We start from the raw sequence: 23,792 nt of genomic DNA on the forward strand, positions 1-23,792 counted from the left end.
AGACAACTGCTTTAATGCCTGTACGTTATTTGAGCTGTTTTGCTGAAGCTGATGACCTGTATCCTCATAACAATGTATGCCCGATCTTACTGTATTCTCATAACAATGATGTATGTTTAACTATGGTTATCATTCCTCACTGATGCAATGTGACTATGTGAATAAAGGCCATGACCTTGGTTAAACCACATAAATTGCAATTGGCTATCTCATTGGGAGTTGTTTCAGTGGGGAGCGGCGAGTTGCACCTTGTGAGCTCACTATGGTGGAAGAGCAAGAAGGTGAGCAGCTTAAAGGAGCATGGGACAAAGAAAATGGGGAGAGGTAATCTGATATGAACATGGAACTGGGTTAAGTTTTAGCTGGCGGTCCTAAATGTGTCATCTGAGAAATAGAAAATAGAAGTCATCATACTAATATTGGTAAAGCAGAGGGCAAGGCATGGGGGGGCTCATTCTTTAGTAAATGGTGAGGACTCGTCTTGTAATTTCCACCCTCTTCTTCCCTTCGAGTGCCAGAGGAGCAGTGCGACAGTTAATTTTTTTGCTGTTTGTGGGCCTGCTTTATGGTATGCTAGGCCGTTTTATTTAAGTGTTGATTTCCCCTATATTACCACATACATTGCCTGCAGCAGACACATATGCATGGGCTTCCTTACCTTGCAATACATCCATCCACAGTGTCTGTAAGAGTGCAAAACTGCCCCAGTTTGCAAATGTGGCCATGTTTTTTGGCTCTCTGATTCGCTAACGGCGGTTACTTTAATTTTGATGGCTGGATGGTTTTCTGCTCCTGCTTTCTAGCTGCGATCAGAGGGCGGCACTCAGTCACCTGAATTCTCATATCTGTTACATTAGAATGTGCCAGACAAGGAAGGTGTGGAAGTGTGGGACCCAGCTGACGGCTAGGAGATGCAGCGAGAGAGAAGTAGTTGGGTTCTCACTCATAAGGAATACTGTAGCTCGCAACAGGGGTGTCCTATCCACATATCTGGAATAGGAGGCCCAGTAGAATTTCAAGGGTATTTACAACGTGACGCATCTCCCAGATGCGTCACGTTGTAAAGCCCTGCGCCAGAAAGAGGCGTTCCATCGCGGGGGGGGGGGGGGGGCGTTCCGGCGCAGGAACACCTCCCAAAAGTGTCTGAGTGAAATCTACAAGATTTCACTCTGTCACTTTTGGGCCCATGCTGCGTCAAAACCCTGCGCCTGCTTGAATCAGGCGTAAGGATTGACGCAGCATTTTGGAGATAGAGCCCCCCAAACTTTGCTGGAGCTGTGTCACGCTTGCGACGCAACTCCAGCAATTCGCCGCTTTTATGGCACAGATGCGTGACGCATCTGTGCCGTTTTTGCCCCATGGTGCGCCGCATTGTAAATGCGGCGCATCCCGGGTGGCGGAGCTGCGGCGCACAATTACTGGCGCATCCCTGCTGATATGCAGGTATGTGCCAGTAATTGTAAATCTGCCCCCTAGAGTCTGTGCAGTGTGTCTTCAAAGGTCATGAAGATCAGCTGTACAAACTCGATTGCTTTGCATCCCGCCAGCCTGCAGCCTCTCCCCCACAGTTTCGCAACTCGTCACAGGGTGGGACACAACCCTCTTTGTGACGAGTCACAAAAGGGTGGGGTGACCACGTTTCTACTCCCTGATTGACGTGAAGCCCCAGCGCTACAGGTCTTCAGTCTGAAACACCCAGGGCTAGCTCCTCAAGGCAACCAGAGTTAAGAGGGCTAGATGGGGTGGAAGATCATTTACCCATCTGGTGCCCAAGCTGGGGAATGCACTCGCTCTTGAAATCAGAGCCCTACCGAATGCCTTACCCCTGGATGCCCATAGTGGAACATTTGGGAGTTTGGCCTGGTGACAGGTACCCCGGCAGGGACAAAGCGCTATGCCCTGGTATGGCGAACTGTGGGTATTGCCCATCCCTCTGAGTGATGGAGGGGAAGTTGCTGCAATGTTATGCCCTGGGTTGAGGGCTTGGGCAATGATTATGGAAAAGGGGCCTGCTGGCACTCTTTGCATTCCGAAGTGTTGCCAATTGTTTTATTGCTGGCACAATCCTTGAGATGTTTTTGCTGTTCTTATGTACTGTATTCTCAGATCAATAATGTCTCGACTGATTTTACAAGTGCATTCTGAAGTGTCGTGCTGTAATGGGTGGAGACAACTGCTTTAATGCCTGTACGTTATTTGAGCTGTTTTGCTGAAGCTGATGACCTGTATCCTCATAACAATGTATGCCCGATCTTACTGTATTCTCATAACAATGATGTATGTTTAACTATGGTTATCATTCCTCACTGATGCAATGTGACTATGTGAATAAAGGCCATGACCTTGGTTAAACCACATAAATTGCAATTGGCTATCTCATTGGGAGTTGTTTCAGTGGGGAGCGGCGAGTTGCACCTTGTGAGCTCACTATGGTGGAAGAGCAAGAAGGTGAGCAGCTTAAAGGAGCATGGGACAAAGAAAATGGGGAGAGGTAATCTGATATGAACATGGAACTGGGTTAAGTTTTAGCTGGCGGTCCTAAATGTGTCATCTGAGAAATAGAAAATAGAAGTCATCATACTAATATTGGTAAAGCAGAGGGCAAGGCATGGGGGGGCTCATGTTCGTGTGAGATTCGGGAAGCGGGGCCTCGGGGGTCACTGAGGGATAACACACCCTTCTGCGGCCATGTGCACCAAACCAAATTTGACAGACAGGAGTTAGGAGGAGCCAGGGTAGCCAAAGCACACGTAGCAGGCAAAACAAGAGTGCGAAAATAAAGAACAAAGGATATCCCAGTTGGGGTGGTATGCGCTTTAAAAATGGTGCACTCTCTCATAATAGGTTTTGGACTCAACCAAAACCCACGTCCTAGAGAGAACTCAGGATGTTTCATATCAGGCCTGTAATGTTCTGCATTCTGTCCATCAATTGTTCTTTTTGCTGTAATGTTCAGTCAGCCATACTTGAGAATGCTTTGTTATGTTATGTTATGTTATGTTAGCTGGTGTTTTATTGAGCGCTCAGCTACTCAAGCAGACTGCCCCGGCGCTATCAGACCCATAACAACAGAGCCCCGGCGAAATGGAGGAGACTTATTGTCAATTTTGGTCCAAACAGTTTTACTTCTGGCTGATAAAAAGTGCAGGTCTGAAAGTCCCAGGATACAAAGTTATGCAACATTTTTTTTTTTTTTTACATTGAGACTGATGCACAACTCACACCAGACATGGGACATCCTGAGACCTCCGGCTCTGTGCACAGTGTACACCTTTAGTAAATGGTGAGGACTCGTCTTGTAATTTCCACCCTCTTCTTCCCTTCGAGTGCCAGAGGAGCAGTGCGACAGTTAATTTTTTTGCTGTTTGTGGGCCTGCTTTATGGTATGCTAGGCCGTTTTATTTAAGTGTTGATTTCCCCTATATTACCACATACATTGCCTGCAGCAGACACATATGCATGGGCTTCCTTACCTTGCAATACATCCATCCACAGTGTCTGTAAGAGTGCAAAACTGCCCCAGTTTGCAAATGTGGCCATGTTTTTTGGCTCTCTGATTCGCTAACGGCGGTTACTTTAATTTTGATGGCTGGATGGTTTTCTGCTCCTGCTTTCTAGCTGCGATCAGAGGGCGGCACTCAGTCACCTGAATTCTCATATCTGTTACATTAGAATGTGCCAGACAAGGAAGGTGTGGAAGTGTGGGACCCAGCTGACGGCTAGGAGATGCAGCGAGAGAGAAGTAGTTGGGTTCTCACTCATAAGGAATACTGTAGCTCGCAACAGGGGTGTCCTATCCACATATCTGGAATAGGAGGCCCAGTAGAATTTCAAGTTAAGATGGCTGCCCAAATAAATTTGACAAATAAAATTCAAAAGAAAATGGGCAAAACTCGGAGGCACCTATTTAGGGCACCTGTTGCTAGCAGCACTCTTGAACCATAACTGCTGCTAGGTTTTGCTTTCTTACCTGGCCACTCACAGGGTTGGAGGGAGTAGGGATGGAATGGAGAAAAGCTAGACTCCTTTGCTGAGACTGACACACTTATACCTGCAGTGCACTGCATACACGTCCACTCCACAAGTCTGCTGACAGTGGAACAGCGGAGCGGAAATGGCGTCACACACTAAGGGCAGCACAGGAAGCAGACACCGAGGGGCAGATTTACAAGCCCCTTGCGCCTCCTTTACGCCGCCGTTGCGTCACTTTTGTGACGCAGCGGCGGCACAAAAATGAGACATGGTGCGGGGTATTTACAACGTGACGCATCTCCCAGATGCGTCACGTTGTAAAGCCCTGCGCCAGAAAGAGGCGTTCCATCGCGGGGGGGGGGGGGGGGGGCGTTCCGGCGCAGGAACACCTCCCAAAAGTGTCTGAGTGAAATCTACAAGATTTCACTCTGTCACTTTTGGGCCCATGCTGCGTCAAAACCCTGCGCCTGCTTGAATCAGGCGTAAGGATTGACGCAGCATTTTGGAGATAGAGCCCCCCAAACTTTGCTGGAGCTGTGTCACGCTTGCGACGCAACTCCAGCAATTCGCCGCTTTTATGGCACAGATGCGTGACGCATCTGTGCCGTTTTTGCCCCATGGTGCGCCGCATTGTAAATGCGGCGCATCCCGGGTGGCGGAGCTGCGGCGCACAATTACTGGCGCATCCCTGCTGATATGCAGGTATGTGCCAGTAATTGTAAATCTGCCCCCTAGAGTCTGTGCAGTGTGTCTTCAAAGGTCATGAAGATCAGCTGTACAAACTCGATTGCTTTGCATCCCGCCAGCCTGCAGCCTCTCCCCCACAGTTTCGCAACTCGTCACAGGGTGGGACACAACCCTCTTTGTGACGAGTCACAAAAGGGTGGGGTGACCACGTTTCTACTCCCTGATTGACGTGAAGCCCCAGCGCTACAGGTCTTCAGTCTGAAACACCCAGGGCTAGCTCCTCAAGGCAACCAGAGTTAAGAGGGCTAGATGGGGTGGAAGATCATTTACCCATCTGGTGCCCAAGCTGGGGAATGCACTCGCTCTTGAAATCAGAGCCCTACCGAATGAAACCTCATTCAGAAAAAAATTAAAGACATAGCTGTTTCCCCGTGAAGTATGCGTAGGCACATCGCTGCACTAACTGAACCTCTCTAGAGCTGGGAAGCCTTTGGGCAGCCATGCACTCTACAAATGCCTTACATAACCATAAACTTCTTTACCCCCCATGTCATCAGGGGTGGAGACTGGTCCTTGAGGCTATGTCTTTGCCATGATGATAACCTCACAGGCATCAGGGGTGTGAGATTGTCGTCCCAGCTGATACTCTCGACTTTGGGCTCAGTAGCAGGTGCTGAGAACAATAAGTACAACTACGGCGAGTGGAAGTGGGCAGCAGGCCCCCATCCAGCAAGATTGAGTGTGTAGGTAAATTTTTTTTTTTTTAAAGAGCACTATAGTGTGAGCAAATTGGTTTCATTCTTCTGACCTGCCTGGGGGTGAAATGAAGGGGGTGTAGCCCCTACGTCCTCAACAACAAACCATCGCTGCCAACTGGGGAGAAATGCAAACCACAGATAAAAAGGTATCAGACATCTGAAACTCTCTGGCAGGAAATGACGCAAAGAATAGATATCAGTTTCAAGATAGAATTCTTAAGTGAAAAATAGGTATTTTAAGAGGCTTGTAAACTTTGGAAATGTCCCAGGTGAACAAATAGTGGGCAAGTAGGGACTTCCTAAAGCAGGTATCTTTCATCAGATGACAGACCAACAGCCAAAGAAAAGCAAATTGTATAAATGGAGATGAGCTTGAAATGCTAAACGGGAAACATTAATTGCCCTGTAGAGTCTTTGGTGAAAAGGTTAGAAAGGAAATTCACCAGGGGAACTGGAAAGGCAACAAAGGGGCCAAATCCTGTTCTGCGCACCAATGAAGCCAAACAAACCAAGATCAATCATAGGCATGTCAGGTTCTATGAGACCAGAACTCAACAAAGTCACCAGAAAGTCCCGAATGCCATGACCAGCAAGAAGATACTCAGAGATTCTCTATGTGTAGAGGTTACGCAGGACTCAAAGGACCTGACCTTTGGGAAGACAAACCAAATTCAGGAGAAGGAAGTTGAAGGGAGGATGTAGGCAGGAAAAGTGATTAGAGAGTTGCCGAAGGTTGGGAAGAGCCAGTCTACAGTGATTAACCACTTGGATGCTAATGACAAGGGTAACTCGTCATGGAGTTTCCATTGATTTCAATGGAAATTACATTGCAGTCCTAAAATAGCCTTAGCATCCAAGTGGTTAAGATGAGGTTGCAAGAAAATTCTTAGTAGAATTCTGTCCTGTCCTCCTCAGTAGATTTCAGGCTCCTGACAGGATCACTCCTTCAAAAAGTCACTTCTCTGATGAAGCCCATGTTGGCCGCGCCATTTGAAGAACTGTAATCTTCATTCTCAGGGGTCTCACTAATCCAAAGAACTTGGCACAGAAGCTGAAATATGAAAAGACATCTTTATTAAACTTAATTAAGTGAGACTACGTCACACAGGAGCCTTTAGCAACTGAATGAGGCAGTCTACAGAGTACAGAACACAGAGGCCTTTTATATGCTTAGGGTTACAAACTCAGCACAAAAGTAAGGGGCAGTCCTAGCTTTTGCAAGCATGCAAAATACCTAATATGGACATACAAGATCTGCAAAATATTAGCCAATAGAAAAACATTTAAAACAAGGCATCATGTAACCAGAACGTCCCCCTTACGTCGTGTTTCTGCCCCACCCATAAGTCAATCAATTACAGCACTTATAGGTCAATCAGTAATGGCAGGACATGTCTGTATGCAGTTAGGCCAGCTGGTGTCTGAGATTGGTTTTCAAAACAAGGACAGAGGGTGTTTTCTACACGTTGCAGTCCAAAGGGCAGAGACACTTCATGAATAGAGCAGCCTGTGTAAAGGCAACACAAAAATGACGACAAATGTAAGATGGATTCAAAATTAAAGAACCTCAGCCCTCCTTTTGCCATTACACAGGAAAATCCTAATTCATTGCTAGGTGAGCATTCTACTCATTTTATAAAAACAAGAATATGTAAGCTATCAGCAGGAATACAAAGAGAACAAAGTATTTAACATTTAGATAACAGAAAAAAGTAATGACCACTATTACAAACAGGTTTATCATCATTTTTTTTCAACCCTAGGCAAAAGCAAATCCTAAAATTATTTTGCAAACATTTTCAGGGCTCCTAGTTATTTCAGTGACTATTGACAATGCCAGTAAAACAATAAGAATCAGTCTCCAAACACCCATTCTATGCAATCGCACGGGAAATACCCAGAGTCCGTCTAAGCCTCTCTGGCAGGCTTCTATTGTCCATCAAATCTGCTTCTGTTGTTTTCTTCCGCATGGGCCTCTTCATTCAGGCCTTTCATAAAAATGGTGCTTCTCAGTATCCGTTGGAGTGCCTTCCTGGCAAACACTCACAGCTCATTTGAAAGTCTCAATGTCTCAATGCAGTGCACCAATATTTCCTGTGCTGCAGGCACTACAGATATTGTGCTCTTCATTGATCATGGGCACAGATCATCTCGTGCAGACCCAAGTACTATTAATCGGGAAAGAGCAACAGACTTTCACACTCAGCAACACTTTCAGGCTCCAACACTCTCATTTCAGTGTCAGAGGATGCTCGGGCTGCTCTTTTATTCAATCATAGGTACCACAATGTAGTGCCTTTTGCCAATCCTGGATCCTCCGGTGCACTGCCTTTCCGTTGGAGCAAAGAAAAGGGGGTGTGTGGCCAAAACTCAGGCCAAGGGGCTCAAGGGGCTGCACACCGTCAGAGGTTACCAGCACATGACAGGTGGAAAACTGAAGCCTCAAAACAACAGGAAGCCTTCTCTTTCGCTCTTTTGCACTGAAATTCTGGTTCTGTGGCAAAACCAGATCCTCCTTCTTCTCCTCTCCTACCTAATATGGACATACAAGATCTGCAAAATATTAGCCAATAGAAAAACATTTAAAACAAGGCATCATGTAACCAGAACGTCCCCCTTACGTCGTGTTTCTGCCCAACCCATAAGTCAATCAATTACAGCACTTATAGGTCAATAAGTAATGGCAGGACATGTCTGTATGCAGTTAGGCCAGTTGGTGTCTGAGATTGGTCTTCAAAACAAGGACAGAGGGGGTTTTCTACATGTTGCAGTCCAAAGGGCAGTGACACTTCATGAATAGAGCAGCCTGTGTAAAGCCAACACAAAAATGACGACAAATGTAAGATGGAGTCAAAATTAAAGAACCTCACTAGGAAAGTAAGAAGTGAGAGGGAGTTCCTTGTAGGGCCCACGGGTGAACCTTGATTGGAGAGCACACATTCTCTTCTGTGAGGAAAGAAGACAGGAATTAAGTAGCAAGACTGGAAGTTCTTATGGCCAGAGAGGTGCCCCCATTGTTTGCCAGCCAAGGCAAAAAGGCAAGGCTTGGGAAATACACATTTTAGGTTCGCCTGAGTTTTGCCAAACACAATGCATTTAATTTAATACATTTATCTCCAAAGAGTAGGCTGTAGGTACCCTAAGGTGGGAAATCAGAAGAGAAATCCACCACCTTAGGTTCAAGCAGAGGAGGAAGAGTCTGCAACAATGGTTAGACTTAGGAGCAACGGCAGAGTTGGTAGTGGTCATAGGGGAGCGAGAGAGCATTGGTAAGCGAAGAGCACCAGAAGGCTGATGGGTTGTTCAGGCAATGTCCAGGAAGGACAGGGAAATCAAAAGGGGGGAGTGAAGAGGTGGTGCCGATGGGCACCGAGGTGGGCACGTCCTCCTCTTAACAGGGATAAAGGTCAATCAAACAAGGGCCACCTCGCAATGGGTGGGTGTATACCAGGATATTATTGGAATACACCTTCTTTGTTAAAATACCCCTCACACACCAAAAGTATGTATTTGATTCCCTGGCTATTCGCATCCCCCATTACTTACTCTGTGTGTGTGAATATGTGTGTCTGATGATGTTTTTCTTCACCATTCATGCTAGATCCCTCTTTTGCATACCGGTATATCTGTGTGTGTATGTCTCTTTTCCCTTACAGGTGATATAGAGTTAAGCGCATACTGGGATCGGCGCTAATATTAAACTGGTTTTCTTATCTTGCAGGCATACTACATTATCAGTGTGGTAGCATAGTAGTGTTGTAATTATTAATTGTATTTACACACATAGTTCCTTTTTCACTTTTTTTGTATATACACCTTTTCTACCTTTGTGGAGGAAACACTAGTGAGTGACAGGGAGATCTCCCCTAAGGTCCTGACGAAGAGGCCGAGCGCCTCGAAACATGTTGACCCACATAGGAGAGAGAGCCCATTAATCAGCTCCACCTCTCCGCTTCACTTTTCTTTTAACAATACCAGCCAGTGTTTAATAAATATCTTTTTTCCACTAGGCCAGGTATTTTTTAACGTTTCACCAATATTTCACTCCTGACCCCACTGACACTCACTCCATACACATAGCACTTCCATCTAAAGGTGCTCCGGCGTATCCGCTTGTCGCAGCACTGCCCCGCCCCGCAGCGGGACGGGAAGACCCCGATGATGAAGCATGACACCAAGGGCCCTTTTGGTGTGTGAGGGGTATTTTAACAAAGAAGGTGTATTCCAATAATATCCTGGTATACACCCACCCATTGCGAGGTGGCCCTTGTTTGAATGTCCAGGAAGGCCCAAAAGAGTGCACACTGTTGCTTGAAGATCTGCATAAGGAACAATGCCTGAGGAGGAAGGAGTAGGCCAAGAGCCTGCAGCGTCTTCCTCAGAATCAGTCATAGAGAAAGTAAAGAAAGAAAGACTTCCTGCCTAGAGATAGACAAAGTCCATTGGTTGTCAGCAGTGGCGGGTGCCTTGAGGACAGCTCAGCAAGGGTTGCATAAAACTATTCAAGCCTTGCCAATGTGACCAGATAAAAACAATTATAGCTGATAAAACCCAACAATGCGTTTATCAGGGGAAACAGGAAAGCACTGACTGTTGCTGCACTTATTCTGCTTTGGCAACTTGTTTTGTCAAAGCAACATATGCACAGTTCTTATCTCTAAGCACTTTTCTATGATGGAGACCATGCTCCTGTCCCCTCGTGAACGAGCAAATTAATCTTTTTGACCGTCTCCAAGATCCCTGGGCCTCAACACCTACTTCCAATGCCCTGTCCTGACCATTTTGAGAAGCATGGATTTAGCTTTGGTCTAGCTTGGATCTTAATTGTTAGCTTGATGCTCTCCGTATGCTGCTGTGGTGCATTTAATAAGTTACGAAAAAGGAGTACCTGGATTCCCACTTCTTAAATTTCAGAAACCACACTATGTTCTTTTGGCGGTTAGGTTTTGTTATTCAACCTTTTATTTTCTTAAATTTGATTTTTTTCTAAATGGACTCTCTTCCACTCTTAGAGACACATACAATTCATACAATACCAAAACATTACTACACATATGTACAAATATTTTTTACCAAAATTAATTTCGCGACAATCACATAACTATATACACCAGTTGCTCCGCTTTTCAATTTCAACAGAACCTGCTGCTAGGTATAATTCATCACTACCAACAGCATGTCAAATACATATTTGCCTATTTGTCAAAAACCATATCACAATAAAATCAATTCTTGTGAACTGTGGGGATATCTTAGTCAGTCATAGAAAAAATTCCCTTATTTAAATCGTTCAAATCGTGAAAACAATCATGAATAAATGCCGACGCGTTTCCATCCGTGCATATATTCTTCACGGGCTTTCATCAGGGCTTTCTTATTATAGGCAAAAGATGAATGATCTTCTTGGAGAATCCTAAGCAGAGGATGTTTATTAATTTCCAAAGTGTGGGTAACAGCCAGCGGCAATCATTCTTGTGTCCATTCCTGGTTCATGAACACCCATCAAAATATTACTCTACGTAGGAACGCTGAGGATCAAGGGCTGGAGACGGCTCTGTGTGAAGTTCAGCTGATAGCCTGGACACGGCTCTTTTCTTGTTTTCTACCGATCCTCACTCTTTTGGGAGCCACTGCAGAAGCCGGTCTCCGCGTTTTTTCTTGGATGTAATTCAATTACCGAATCTTTCTTCCGTCACAAGCGGTTTACTCGCTTAAACAATACATGTTCGGCAGACCGTTAAGCGTCTTCTCTACCCGCCATTGGTGCATTTAATAAGCACATGTCCAGCTGTGCTAGCTCTTTCTGCATAGGAGCTAAAATGCATCAGAACAGTGAGTGAATTTGGAACCACTGCAAAGCTGATGCAATTCTCGCATATGCCCAGCAGGAGCATAGGGCTATCCCTTCTGCTTTCAAATAAAAGCATAGGCCCACATTAACTAGCAGAAACCAATGCATAGTAGTCCTCACACTGACTTCTTGACTTCCAAATAAACACAATGTTCAATAGGCATGGCACAACAATGTAAAACAAGCATTGACAAAACCACCAGTTCTTGCTCTTTGGACCTACTTGCTTTGCCAATGCTTTTTGGGAGGTGGAGTGGTGGTTGCATAGGGGAAATCACACAAGGGAGAGAGCAAAACAGAGTGTGGGGGTGTTTTTCAATGGGGAGGGCCACAATAGAGAAAGCAACACAGATCGCTCTGGCCTGGGGTTTGCAAGAAGGAAGGCACAGAGCACGTGGTGGAGGAAGCACAAGAGAGAGAGACCATTGTGGAATCTTGAAACAAAGAACTGGAAAATATAACACCTGCTTACAATGAGAGATCACAGAATATCCTACAATATATACCTCATGCACCAAATAGATACTTCCTTTTCTGTAGATCATTGCCATTTAGACTTAAGAAAGTGTAGCTGGGAGGTACATTAAATGACCATCATTAACTTTATATCTTCTTTAATCAAATCTTAATGAGATGCAAACATATAGCCAACCATGCACATCCATGACATGGGGTCAGACTGGCCTACTGGTAAGAGGAGTTTGAGTGCTGAAAAACATGATAGGCAAGAAGGTAAGAGATATAATGAAAGGTTATATGAAATACCAAGTAGAAGGAAAGAGCAGAAGTAGGATATGAGGAGCAGAAAATAAGAAAGGAACAATTAACAATTGGAATGGATGCAGGAAAAAGGAAATACAATCAGAATTCTTTATAACCACTGAAAAAACGCCCTGTCTACCTTGCTGTCTGTGTTACGCTGATCCGAGACCAAGAGAGGGTTAAGCAGTTGTTAGCCTCTGGGCTGAAAGCAGTAAAGAACTGAATCTTATATTTAATAAACCTGCACTGATTTAGGAAATCCTATGTCCTGCCACAAGGACGTACATGCATTAAGAAGAGTAAAAGAAAAACTCATCTGAATTGACCTTGACTACATTATTTCACCCATCATCATCTCTAATGGTACTTCACAGGCTCGTCTTTAGTTAAATTTGGCTAAGCGGGTAAACCCAACAGAGCCTTACCTTGCACCCAAATGATACTGGACATCTCTCTACATAACTAAAGGGTAAGGCTTAGCCACCCATGTTCGACTAATGACCCTTCCTTATCATGTACCCTGTGGGAGCTGGCTCCGAATAAGTCACTTTAAAGGATCGGCTGCTAGGCTCGCTGTTAGCGAACTTGTTATCTAAGATTTCTGTCCATAGTAAATTTTCAAATGTTAAATAAAGGACAGTAGCTGGGCTTTAGTAGTGAGATAAGATTGGCGAATCCAGACCTTGTCACACGTCCACTACAAGAATTATGTGGCCGGTCACTGGATTTACATGGTCCAACATGGAGCACAGCAGTAACAGCACTGTTTACTCATCTCAATGGAGATCAGTAAGGAAGTCACGTCAATATTTTATTTCAGCGTGTCGCCATAACACTGTTCTAAAGTTAGGGAGAATGGCCAACCTTAGTATACAAACTTGACAGTGGCATCGAGGAACGCAATGTGGCCCAATGGCTAGGGCGGTTGCCTGGAAATCTGGGGAACTGGGTTTGAGTCTCAGCAATGACGCTCAACATGCTGTGATTCTGGGCAAATCACTTAATCTCCCCGAGCCTAATAAAAAAAAAAAAATCTATCACTCTGTGTAATGCAACTGGTGCTCATGTAAAGCACTCTAATACCTTCGGGTCAAGTTTGCGCTATACAAAACTGAGAAAAGAAAAAGAGAGGTAGATTGGTTTGATTTTTATGCCCTTGTTGAAAACAGCCTTTACTACGAAGGACTGGGCTGGCTGCTAAGAAGACAATTAATCTTGTTGGGCAGCAATTTGTGCTTCATAACAGCAGCTAATTTACTAAAGCAGAAAGTTGCAGGTTCTGATAAACCTCAACAGTCACCTTCAACATATCATTGCCAGAGAACTGAGGAGGTGGGAATGCTTTGTAAAACACACAGACATAAAAGGGAATGTTGCCTTGACCCATGTGATCTAGCTGGAATTGGTCCATAGAAAATTGAGCTCTTAGGGAGCATGTGCTTCGCTCCAATAATTGAAAAATGGAGTGAGAAGAAAATAGTGGACAAGCTCATAAGGTGACATAAGCTTATGGGAAGCACAGGCCTTCCATAAACATTGTCGTCACCTAAATTATAAGAGATGGTATGGTCTCATGTCCTTCAGCAAGGTTTTTCCATGAGTCATCGTAACGGCATCAAATGTATCACTAAGTTAACAAATTCACTAAAATGTGCAATCCAGCTTCAACATTAAATTTAGAAGTACCACCATAATCAGACCCTGGGCAGGTTCTCAGAGTGGGTATTTCTTAATGGATTTCTAATATAATTTCAACAAAAATTCTTAATTCTATGTAGAAAAAAAATCCCTTGCCTTATAGCATTCATAGAGCTGCAACACTTCCATATCTGTATGCAGCGCTTAATTTGTGGAAATAAAATAACATAGAAGCAAAAGAGTTTCTTAGTAGCCCACCACTGGGACTTCCGAAAGCCAGGGCTGGAAAATGCCAAGGCTTCCTAGTCTTGATTTCACATCCTGCACCTTTCTTCCGCTTCTCCACATTTCACTTTATTTCAATCTTGCAGGTTCTTATCACCTAGCTGTTTCCTTTTGTCAGTAAGTCTGTTTCCCCTCTTCTTCCTGCTTCTCCCATTTCTGCCTTTCTCCCTCTTTCTCTCGGTCTTTTGATGAAACATAAATCCTAGTCCGGAAGAAGGAGTACAGCAAGCAGTTTCTGGAGTGCAGCAAGGACATTTCATTACTCAGAAGAGGCTGACTGGACCTATGTCAAATGTACTTCATTGTGTAGTAGGAAATAAACAACTCTATGAAAATTAACAAATTGTGCAGTTTCGGTCTTAATAAAAAAGAATGCCCCACGCTCAGAAACTCTGGGTTTGGTAAACTCTCCAATAATGTTTGCTGCTAAAATTACTGTTCATCATGCAAATTGTCCTCCCCGCTAGCTGTTACTCAAGCCACAACATGTGCATCCTTGTATCCCTGCACTCTCTTTCCTTTGCTGTAACCTGACCCCGCTTTCGCCTTTCACTGTCACATATTGCTAGCATACAACGCCACTGTATGGCTGTACAGCTCTCCGTTGCTCTGTACTTAGGTTTACGATATATATATTTCTGTAAATACGTGCATACATATAACTCAGTGTGATTCAAAACATGACATTGTCAGACACAGAAATACTTCACGCTTAGATGTACAAAAATCACAGCTGCGTTTTGTCCTGTTTGTGGTCTGTAGTGTGATGAATTTGATATGGGTTGAAAGAAAATAGGCGTGAAGACAGGATACCACAAACATTAAGAGCAAGCCACATTAAACAAGCATTTACAATGCAACGGTTTTGCCTTTGGAAAAGTTAGAGCTATTGGCATTGTAAATGACATTTTTTTTATTTATGTGCTCGTTTTGAAAACCGATAAATAAATGGCATTGTCATTTACAATGCCAATAGCTTAATCTATCGCAGATGCCACCCACACTCACAGAGAGCCCCCCCACACAGAGCCCCCCAACACACACACCCAAAGAGCCCCCCCACACACACCCACACAGAGCCCTCACACACACTGCGAGCCCCCCCACACACTCACACAGAGCCCCACACACACCCACACAGAGCCCCCCACACACCCACACAGAGCCCCCCACCCAGAGCCCCCCCCACACACCCACCCAGTGCCCCTCCACACACCCACACAGAGCCCCCCCACACACCCACACAGAGCCCCCCCACACACCCACACAGAGCCCTCCACACACCCGCAGAGCCCTCCACACACCCACAGAGCCCTCCACACACCCACACAGAGCCCCCCACACACCCATACAGAGCTCCCCACACACCCACACAGAGCCCTCCACACACTGCGAGCCCCCCGTGCAAGTTATACACTGTTGTTAGAGATGAACCGACTGCATAGGTAACCAACAGGTGTAAAAAGGACTTCAAAGGTGACAGACTGGGAAGAGAGATGATGATGTAGGAGTGAGAGAAAGGGAGAGGGATTGTGCAGATAAAAGAGGAGTGTGAAAAGGGTTGTACACAGCAAGAAGTCTGAGAGGGAGTGTGTAGATAATGGGTAGGTTTGGGTGGGAGAAGCTCTTTGTGTAACATCAGGTGTACAAGGGATTGTACAGGCAACAAACAAGTGTGAAAGGGGCTGCAATGATGTACACTGGTGAAAGGGGGTGCTGCAGACAATAGCGAGGTGTCACAGAGGAACAGCAGACAGTAGGTAGGTGTGAGATAGCTGGGCTGTGAAACTAACTCAAAGGTGGGAAAGGGTTCTTCACAGGCAAGAGACAGGTGTCAAAGGGTGTAAAATACTTTTGCACAGAGCAGGCTGTGAGAGATGGGGGAAAGCAAGTCACAATGCACTTTATTTCCAACAGGCTTGTGTTATCTGCAGAAAATGGTCAGCACCAAAGGAGATCAACATGAGGCCAAGTGAAGGCACCCAAGGGGTGCAGCAGTAGATTAACCACCCAAGAGGGGGATTTAGAAAGTACCACATAGTCACAGTACATTAAGAGCACAACACAAAGCCTTGTCCGTGCCAGAAAGTAAGGGGTATAACTAAATGCATACGTACCACTAACGTCAATTTCTGTGGCTTAATGTGCAGTTTTCATGCCACAAAAACTATAACTGAGCCCTTTTTTTTTTTACTCTTTGTTAAACATTTTCTGAACTTTGGGTGAAAAAAAAAACAGTATTATAATGGACAATGCATCGCTTCCAGTTCACACTGGTCATTGTATAATTAAGTAAGGCAGGGTGCCTTTTTTGGAGGCGAACGTAGCAGACAATCTGTAACAAAACTATTTAAAAAAAAAAAAAAATCACATGTATTTCTTGCCACTGAGGTATAAAGATGCTTGAAGAACAAGTATTGACAAAACCAACAGAAATGGCCTTTGGGACTCATTGATTTTGCCACTGGTTTTTAGCAATGATCTACAGCGTGCGTGTGGTTGTGAGTGTGTAAGATGCGTGCGTGTGGTTGTCAGTGTGTGAGGGGTGCGCGTGTGGTTGTGAGTGTGTAAGAGGCGTGAGTGTGTAAGGCGTGCGTGTGCCTCCAGAGTGCTGGTCAATCAATCAATCATGCCATTTGTATAGCGCACTACTCACCCGGGAGGGTCTCAAGGCGCTTGGGGGGAGGGGGTATGCTACTGCTCGAACAGCCAGGTCTTGAGTTGTTTCCTGAAGGCGAGATGGTCCTGGGTCAGCCGAAGGTGGATGGGGAGGGAGTTCCAAGTCTTGGCAGCCAGGTAAGAGAAGGATCTTCCTCCGGCGGTGGCTCTTCGGATGCGTGGTACGGCTGCGAGGGCGAGGCTGGTGGACCATAGCTGGTGGGTGGGCGTGTAGAAGGTCAGGCGGTCGTTGAGGTACTTGGGGCCCAGGTCGTGGAGAGACTTGTGTGTGTGGGTGAGGAGCCGGAACGTGATTCTCTTGTCGACGGGGAGCCAGTGCAGGTTCCTCAGGTGGCTGGAGATGTCGCTGCGTCGGGGGACATCCAGGATGAGTCGGGCGGAGGCGTTCTGGATGCGCTGGAGTCTTTTCTGTAGCTTGGCTGTGGTTCCGGCGTAGAGGGCGTTTCCGTAGTCCAGTCGGCTGGTGACGAGTGCCTGGGTGACAGTCTTCCTGGTCTCGGTCGGGATCCAGCGGAAGATCTTGCGAAGCATACGCAGGGTGTTGAAGCACAATGAGGAGACGGCGTTGACTTGTCTGGTCATCGAGAGGGAGGGGTCCAGGATGAAGCCCAGGTTGCGTGCGTGGTCGGTTGGCTTGGGTGCGGTGCCCAAGGCTGGGGGCCACCAGGAGTCGTCCCAGGCGGAGGGCGAAGATCCCAGGATGAGGACCTCCGTCTTGTCCGAGTTCAGTTTCAGGCGGCTGTCCTTCATCCACTCGGCGACGTCTTTCATCCCTTCGTGTAGGCAGCTTCTGGCGGTGTCGGGGTCTCTGGTGAGGGAGAGGATCAGCTGGGTGTCGTGGGCGTAAGAGATGATGTTGAGGTTGTGCTGGCGTGCGATGGCTGCGAGAGGTTTCATGTAGATGTTGAAGAGGGTGGGGCTGAGTGAAGATCCTTGCGGGACGCCGCAGATGACTTCGGTGGCGTCGGAGCGAAACAGGGGGAAGCGGACTCTTTGTGTTCTTCCGGCGAGGAACGAGATGATCCACTCCAGTGCCTTCTCTTGGATACCGATGTTGCTGAGGCGCTGGACTAGGGTGCGGTGGCATACCGTGTCGAACGCAGCGGAGAGGTCCAGGAGGATGAGGGCCACTGTTTCCCCCTTGTCGAGCAGGGTCCGGATTTTGTCGGTGGCTGCGATGAGGGCGGTCTCGGTGCTGTGGTTGGCTCTGAAGCCGGACTGCGAGGGGTCGAGGGATCCGTTCGTCTCGAGGAAGGCGGTCAGCTGTCTGTTGACGATCTTCTCCATGACTTTAGCAGGAAAAGGGAGGAGCGAGATGGGGCGGAAGTTTTTGAGATCGGTGGGGTCCGCTGTAGGTTTCTTCAGGAGGGCGCTGATCTCGGCGTGCTTCCAGCTCTCCGGGAAGGTGGCGGTGTTGAAGGAGGCATTGATGATGTTCCGGAGTTGGGGTGCGATGGTGGAGTCGGCCTTGTTGAAGACGTGGTGTGGGCAGGGGTCGGTCGGTGATCCGGAGTGGATGGTGTTCATCGTGCGGGCTGTGTCTTCGGTGGTCACCGTGGTCCAGGTGCGAAGGGTGGCGGTGGGGGGCGTTGGTTCGACGGTTGGGTGCGTGGGTGGGGAGCCGAAGCTGTTGTGGATGTCGGCGATCTTGCGGTGGAAGAACGAGGCGAGGGAGTCGCAGAGGTCTTGTGACAGAGTCTGTGAAGGGTGCGCGTGGTTGTTAGTGTGTAAGAGGTGTGTCTGTGAGTGTGTAAGAGGCGTGCGTGTGGTTGTGAGTGTGTAAGAGGCGTGCGGGTGGTTGTGAGTGTGTATAAGGTGTGCGTGTGGTTGTAAGCGTGTAAGAGGTGTGTCTGAGTGTGTAAGAGGCATGCGTGTGGTTGCGAGTGTGTAAGAGGCGTGCGTGTGGTTGTCAGTGTGTGAGGGGTGTGTGTGCCTCCAGAGTGCTGGTCTGTGGAGGGTGCGTGTGGTTGTTAGTGTGTAAGAGGTGTGTCTGTGAGTGTGTAAGAGGCGTGCAAGTGGTTGTGAGTGTGTAAGAGGCGTGCGTGTGGTTGTGAGTGTGTATAAGGTGTGCGTGTAGTTGTTAGTGTGTAAGAGGTGTGTCTGAGTGTGTAAGAGGCGTGTGTGTGGTTGCGAGTGTGTAAGAGGCGTGCGTGTGGTTGTCAGTGTGTGAGAGGTGCGCGTGTGGTTGTGAGTGTGTAAGAGGCGTGCGCGTGGTTGTCAGTGTGTGAGGGGCGCGCGTGTGGTTGTGAGTGTGTGAGGGGTGCGCGTGTGGTTGTGAGTGTGTAAGAGGCGTGCGTGTGGTTATGAGTGTGTAAGAGGTGTGCGTGTGGTTGTGAGTGTGTAAGAGGCGTGCGTGTGCCTCCAGAGTGCTGGTCTGTGAAGGGTGCGCGTGGTGCTGAGGGCTGCCGTGAGTGACTGCTGCAGCATGGGTGTGTGCGTGAGCTGTCAGTGGGGCCAGACTGCTAGAATGAGAGCACGGTGTGTTTGGGGTGCTGTGGGGAAAGGACGGCCTGTAGTCTGGACGAGTCGGAGATGCGAGAGCTGAGTGTAAATGGCCTCCTGTGGGGCACTGGCTGTCATGTGCGGGGCGTCAGTGAAGCCCTGGGTGTGACCAATGCACGTGTGTACCTGCGCCAAGGATCCAGCGAGATGTCTCGAGCAAGGGCACCTGGTACAAGCTGAGCCCTGATGAGACGTAGTCCCCGGCAGTGACGTCACTCCTAACGCGCACATCTTTTCTATTGCAGTGACTGACGTGGTTGACCTGGACCTCGGCCTCTCGGGCCGCTCCGGCGGGATGGTCACAATCACCGTGCTGCTGGCAGTGGCGCTCTTCACGCTGGTTCCGGCTCTCATTGCAGCACTGGCCGTTGGGCGGGAAAAGTCACTGCTCCCCTAAAGATGGCATCGGCCATCACAGTGACTGACAGACACTTGCAGCGCATCCTTCGCGCCCCATGAATGGAAATCACGTGTTGTGCTTAGGGGGGACATTTCTTCCAAAGCACTATCACTTCAGAGCATTGTCCCAGCAGATTCATGTAGATGACCTTTCAGCTTTTGTGATACAGAGCAATGCTTCAAGACGCAGTCCGGTTCATTGTCAATGGTGGGGTACAGGTTTAATTATTACCATATATTTGATTGTATATTGCAGCTGCAAGGGATTCTTCTGATACAGCACCCGAGCAGTGCACAAAACTGGCCTGTACATAGTTGAAATGGTCCTGTCTTCCAGCGCCAGATTCTTGATCGGACCTCTCGCTTGCTGGGGGAGGGGCGGGGTTGTATGACGGAGGCCCCGGTGACCTCTCGACATTCCTGCTGGGGTGGGGGGTTGTATGACAGGAACTCCCGTGTCCTCACTATAGATATAGAAGATGATCTCGTATGGGTAGAACCTCAGGTTACCATATTTACTTTGCTAAATGTACAAACTGTTTATATGTATCTACACACGAAATAAAGATGTTATTTACTTTTACCAACTCATGCATATTTCACCTTATTTTATACCGCGTTTCTCGATCATACTTTATTTAAATACATATTTAGTAAGCCTATGGCACAGGTCTGCTGCCAAAGCCTTCCGCATCTCGATGCACTTTAGTATCTGTCAGAATGAGAAGCGGATATTACAGACTGAACGGGGCTTTGCGTAAAGATAATGCTGCAGAGGGTTAATGAGCGCCGTCAGCGGCTTTGAGTAGTGACATTAAGGGCAGCAGAAACTACTGCGCAAGCCAAATGAAGGGATGGTCAGCAAGAGGCACCAGAAAAAAAAGGCCAGTGTCCTAGAGTAGTCATCAAGAACGTCGTTAATATAGATGTATACAAGTCAGAACTGCCCTTTAATATTCAATATTTCATTTAATATTCCATTGCCACTAAAGAACGTATAGACACAGAGCAGCACAGATCGTTCATTAACACTAGAAACTATATACCCAGATTGCTGGGAGGAGGGGGGGTAATTTCTAACTGATTAAGAAGAGTTTCGAACATTCAGCGCCGACACCGTATTTCAATTTGCTTTTCGAGCTCGCACCATAGCATTTTGCGTGTGTTCGAAAAACCGCAGAGTGCGGAGGCCCCGCCCAATGCCTGCGACAACCTTGCTTTGGCCGGGAATAAACGAGCCCGCCTCCAAACCTGCTACGGTTCTTCCCCATAGTAAGTCCGGGCTAGCTAAACGGGATCAGTGGGTACCAACACAAACACCCTGTGCCGTCCCCACTCCGTTGCTTCAAGCCCCGCCCCTTCGGGACAACGCCATACCTTTGTTGTTCATGTTGACCCGTACGCTCCCCACTTCGAGTACGGTGCTTCCCTTTCCTGGTGTTTTTCGCTTCCTGACTCCCTCGGTATCTTTCTCTCACTTGACTCCACGGCCTTTGTCTCTCTTCCGGTTTTGTGATTAACTTCCTTGTTGTGAAGCTGCCGTTATATATACCGCCTACGTCACCACCGTGACGTCTTGACGCGATGAAGCAACATTTATGAAAAACTGAAAAAATATATTTTTTAAACCAATTTGATAATCATAAATGCTTCAAAGAGTCTGATCTTTAATATTGATGTGTATTCTGGATTCCCGTAGATTGAACTTGTACGGCGGTAATGTAGCCGCAAAAAAAAAAAAAAAAAAAAAAAAACGCCCACCGCCGAGATGACGTGCACAGAGGGGCGGAGAGGAAAGAAATCGCGGGAACGCCCACGAATCTGGTCCGGCCATGACGGACAGATCTCTGTTCCAATGGCTAGCCTCCATTTATGGAGCTAGCCAATGGAACAGAGGGCGGATTCCAAAGCCACTCTACTATTCTCATTAGGTTTTCGCCTGCGCCGAAAAGCTGCGCAGTGCACAGCTTTCGCCAAGCAAAACCTAAAAAGTAAACTGGAAAAAGAGTCCACTGAAATGTGTAGTAGAGAATACACACAATCACCATGAAATTCCACCTATTTGGGGCAATGAATTGCTTGTCCACAAAGGTAGCAAGGAACAATGTGTTGCTTGTGTGGTTTGAAGAGTGTTGTGTGTTGTGATAACATGTGGACAGGGTATAGGTGTTGTGCGTGAATGGCCAGAGAGGTGCTTTTATCTTGTCTTGGGTCTCAGCGCTTAATAGCGTGGCGTTGGAAACTTGGAAAGACGTGTTAATCAGGGGCACAGTTAAGTTAAGTTGTAGGCTATCTAGTTTAGGTGATTTGGTGGGTGAGTGGAGACTTGCTCTAGGGGGTCTAAAATGTACAAGCAGATAGATACACTGCACCATCCTAGCCAGGAGCAGTTGGGCGTTCTGTGTGTCTGCACCAACTCGGTGGTGATCACAAAAGGTGAGGTAATTCAAGTGGAACCAAGTGCAACTACTGTCAAACGGGTGAAACATTGCCAAATGGGCGGAATAAGAATTTGAACAGAAAAGGAAGCAGGTCATAAGCACATTAGCCCTACACCTTTTAAGACACAAATGGCACCTATTGCTGTACAGAGACACCTACCCGATTGAGGTATGTGATGAAAGAGACATGCAACTCCTCGTCGGATAATACCTTTATGTAATAAGAGGTGCTGGCACAATGTTTTTACTGGGGTAGCTGATCAGGGTATTCAGCTCACTAAAATGATAAGGGTTCCAAAACAATCCTGGTGTTACTATACAAGCGGAGAGCGTGAATATGTGGAAGGGAAGAAGGTGTATGACAAGGTACTCTGAGACATTTTTTGAGAAAATGTAGTTCAAAGGTGCATTATGATTCAATATTCTTAAATATGTATCGCTGAATGGTGTCATTTTTTAGTCAAAAATTCAGTTATTTAAAAGAATCCTTCAAAAAATCAGAGTGGTTTTAGGCATGCATGCACCCAAGTAAACGTGTATTTGTTTTCTCACTCCACTTGTCTCCCACCACCTCCACAATTTAAAACCCCACATAAGCCTCATGATTTCATTTTTCCAAACTTTAGATATTAAGGAGTCGTTTTTCGACTGGGGTATTTCATGTACCTCATTCTTGCATCCTCCATACCACCAGGTCAGAGTGACATACGTTTGCTACCAAATTGCGTTTATTTGAAGCCACTTAATGCCAACATAAGCATACATAACCAGCTAATGTGCAGCGGTTTGTAAAAAAAGATGTTATCTGGACTGACCTTTATTTACTGTTGAGCTTGCACTGCATTTCAGCAAACAGCCAAGGCCGCTGAAAATGATATAAAGGCTTCACTGTTTTCAGTTATCTTTCTGATCAGCCTCCAGGTGGAGGGAGTTGGTGGTGGTGGGGGTATCGGTGCCCCACCCGCCGCACCCCTAGTATACGACACCCCTCTGTGATATTACTGTAGCTACAAAAAGTGCACCGCAAATTTAATACAAAAATGTCATCCAGGTTACAAATTACCTGCCTCTCACCCAAAACAAGGGAGGGGATTAGAACCTCTGAGCCCCCTTTCAACATATTTTGCGTCTCCTTCTCACCTGGCCGCATGTAGAGAGATATTGACAGCTGTGGGAGGCATATGATCCTAGCTGACAACAGTGTGCAAAGTGTAGGCCATCACATAAAAAGAAAACTTACCTTCCGAACACCACCTGCTGTTTCTCCTGCGTTCTCCATTGGCTCTTGGCTCCCTGAAGTACCCAGGTTCTCACGTTCCCATGACCAATCAGAATGCTGCCTTACAGCAGTGTTGTGATTGGCCTGAGCACCATGTTTCAGCGCTCGGAGAGGAACTGGGTGCCTGGCCAGGTTCTCCACCCAGGCTGTACAATACAGCCTGTGAAAAAAGTGCAAAATGTGCATGATGGTTTGGCCAGCGCACTTAAGTACCCACCACTCCTCCCATTGCGGCTGTAACGACAGCCTAGCCCACCCCACTCTGTAAAACTACTGCAGTACAGAAAAATAAAATGATAATAATATTGAGTGCATGATATATTCCTTCTTGCACTGCTCGAAGAGCAGCGAGGCAGGGCTCCTCCGCCTTAGCAGAGAAGCCGCCACTGCACACAATTACATATAACACATTGAATCTCGCCTTGCCCTGCTTGAGGGTTTCTGGTTCCTACAACCGTTGACCCTTTGAGGAATTATTGTCAGTGGACTGACAACCACTCTAAGCACCGGGAGTTTGAAGTCAATGTGTAGCAATCACT

Source organism: Lissotriton helveticus, chromosome 12 (genome assembly GCF_964261635.1).
Source record: "Lissotriton helveticus chromosome 12, aLisHel1.1, whole genome shotgun sequence".
NCBI classification, from domain to species: domain Eukaryota; kingdom Metazoa; phylum Chordata; class Amphibia; order Caudata; family Salamandridae; genus Lissotriton; species Lissotriton helveticus.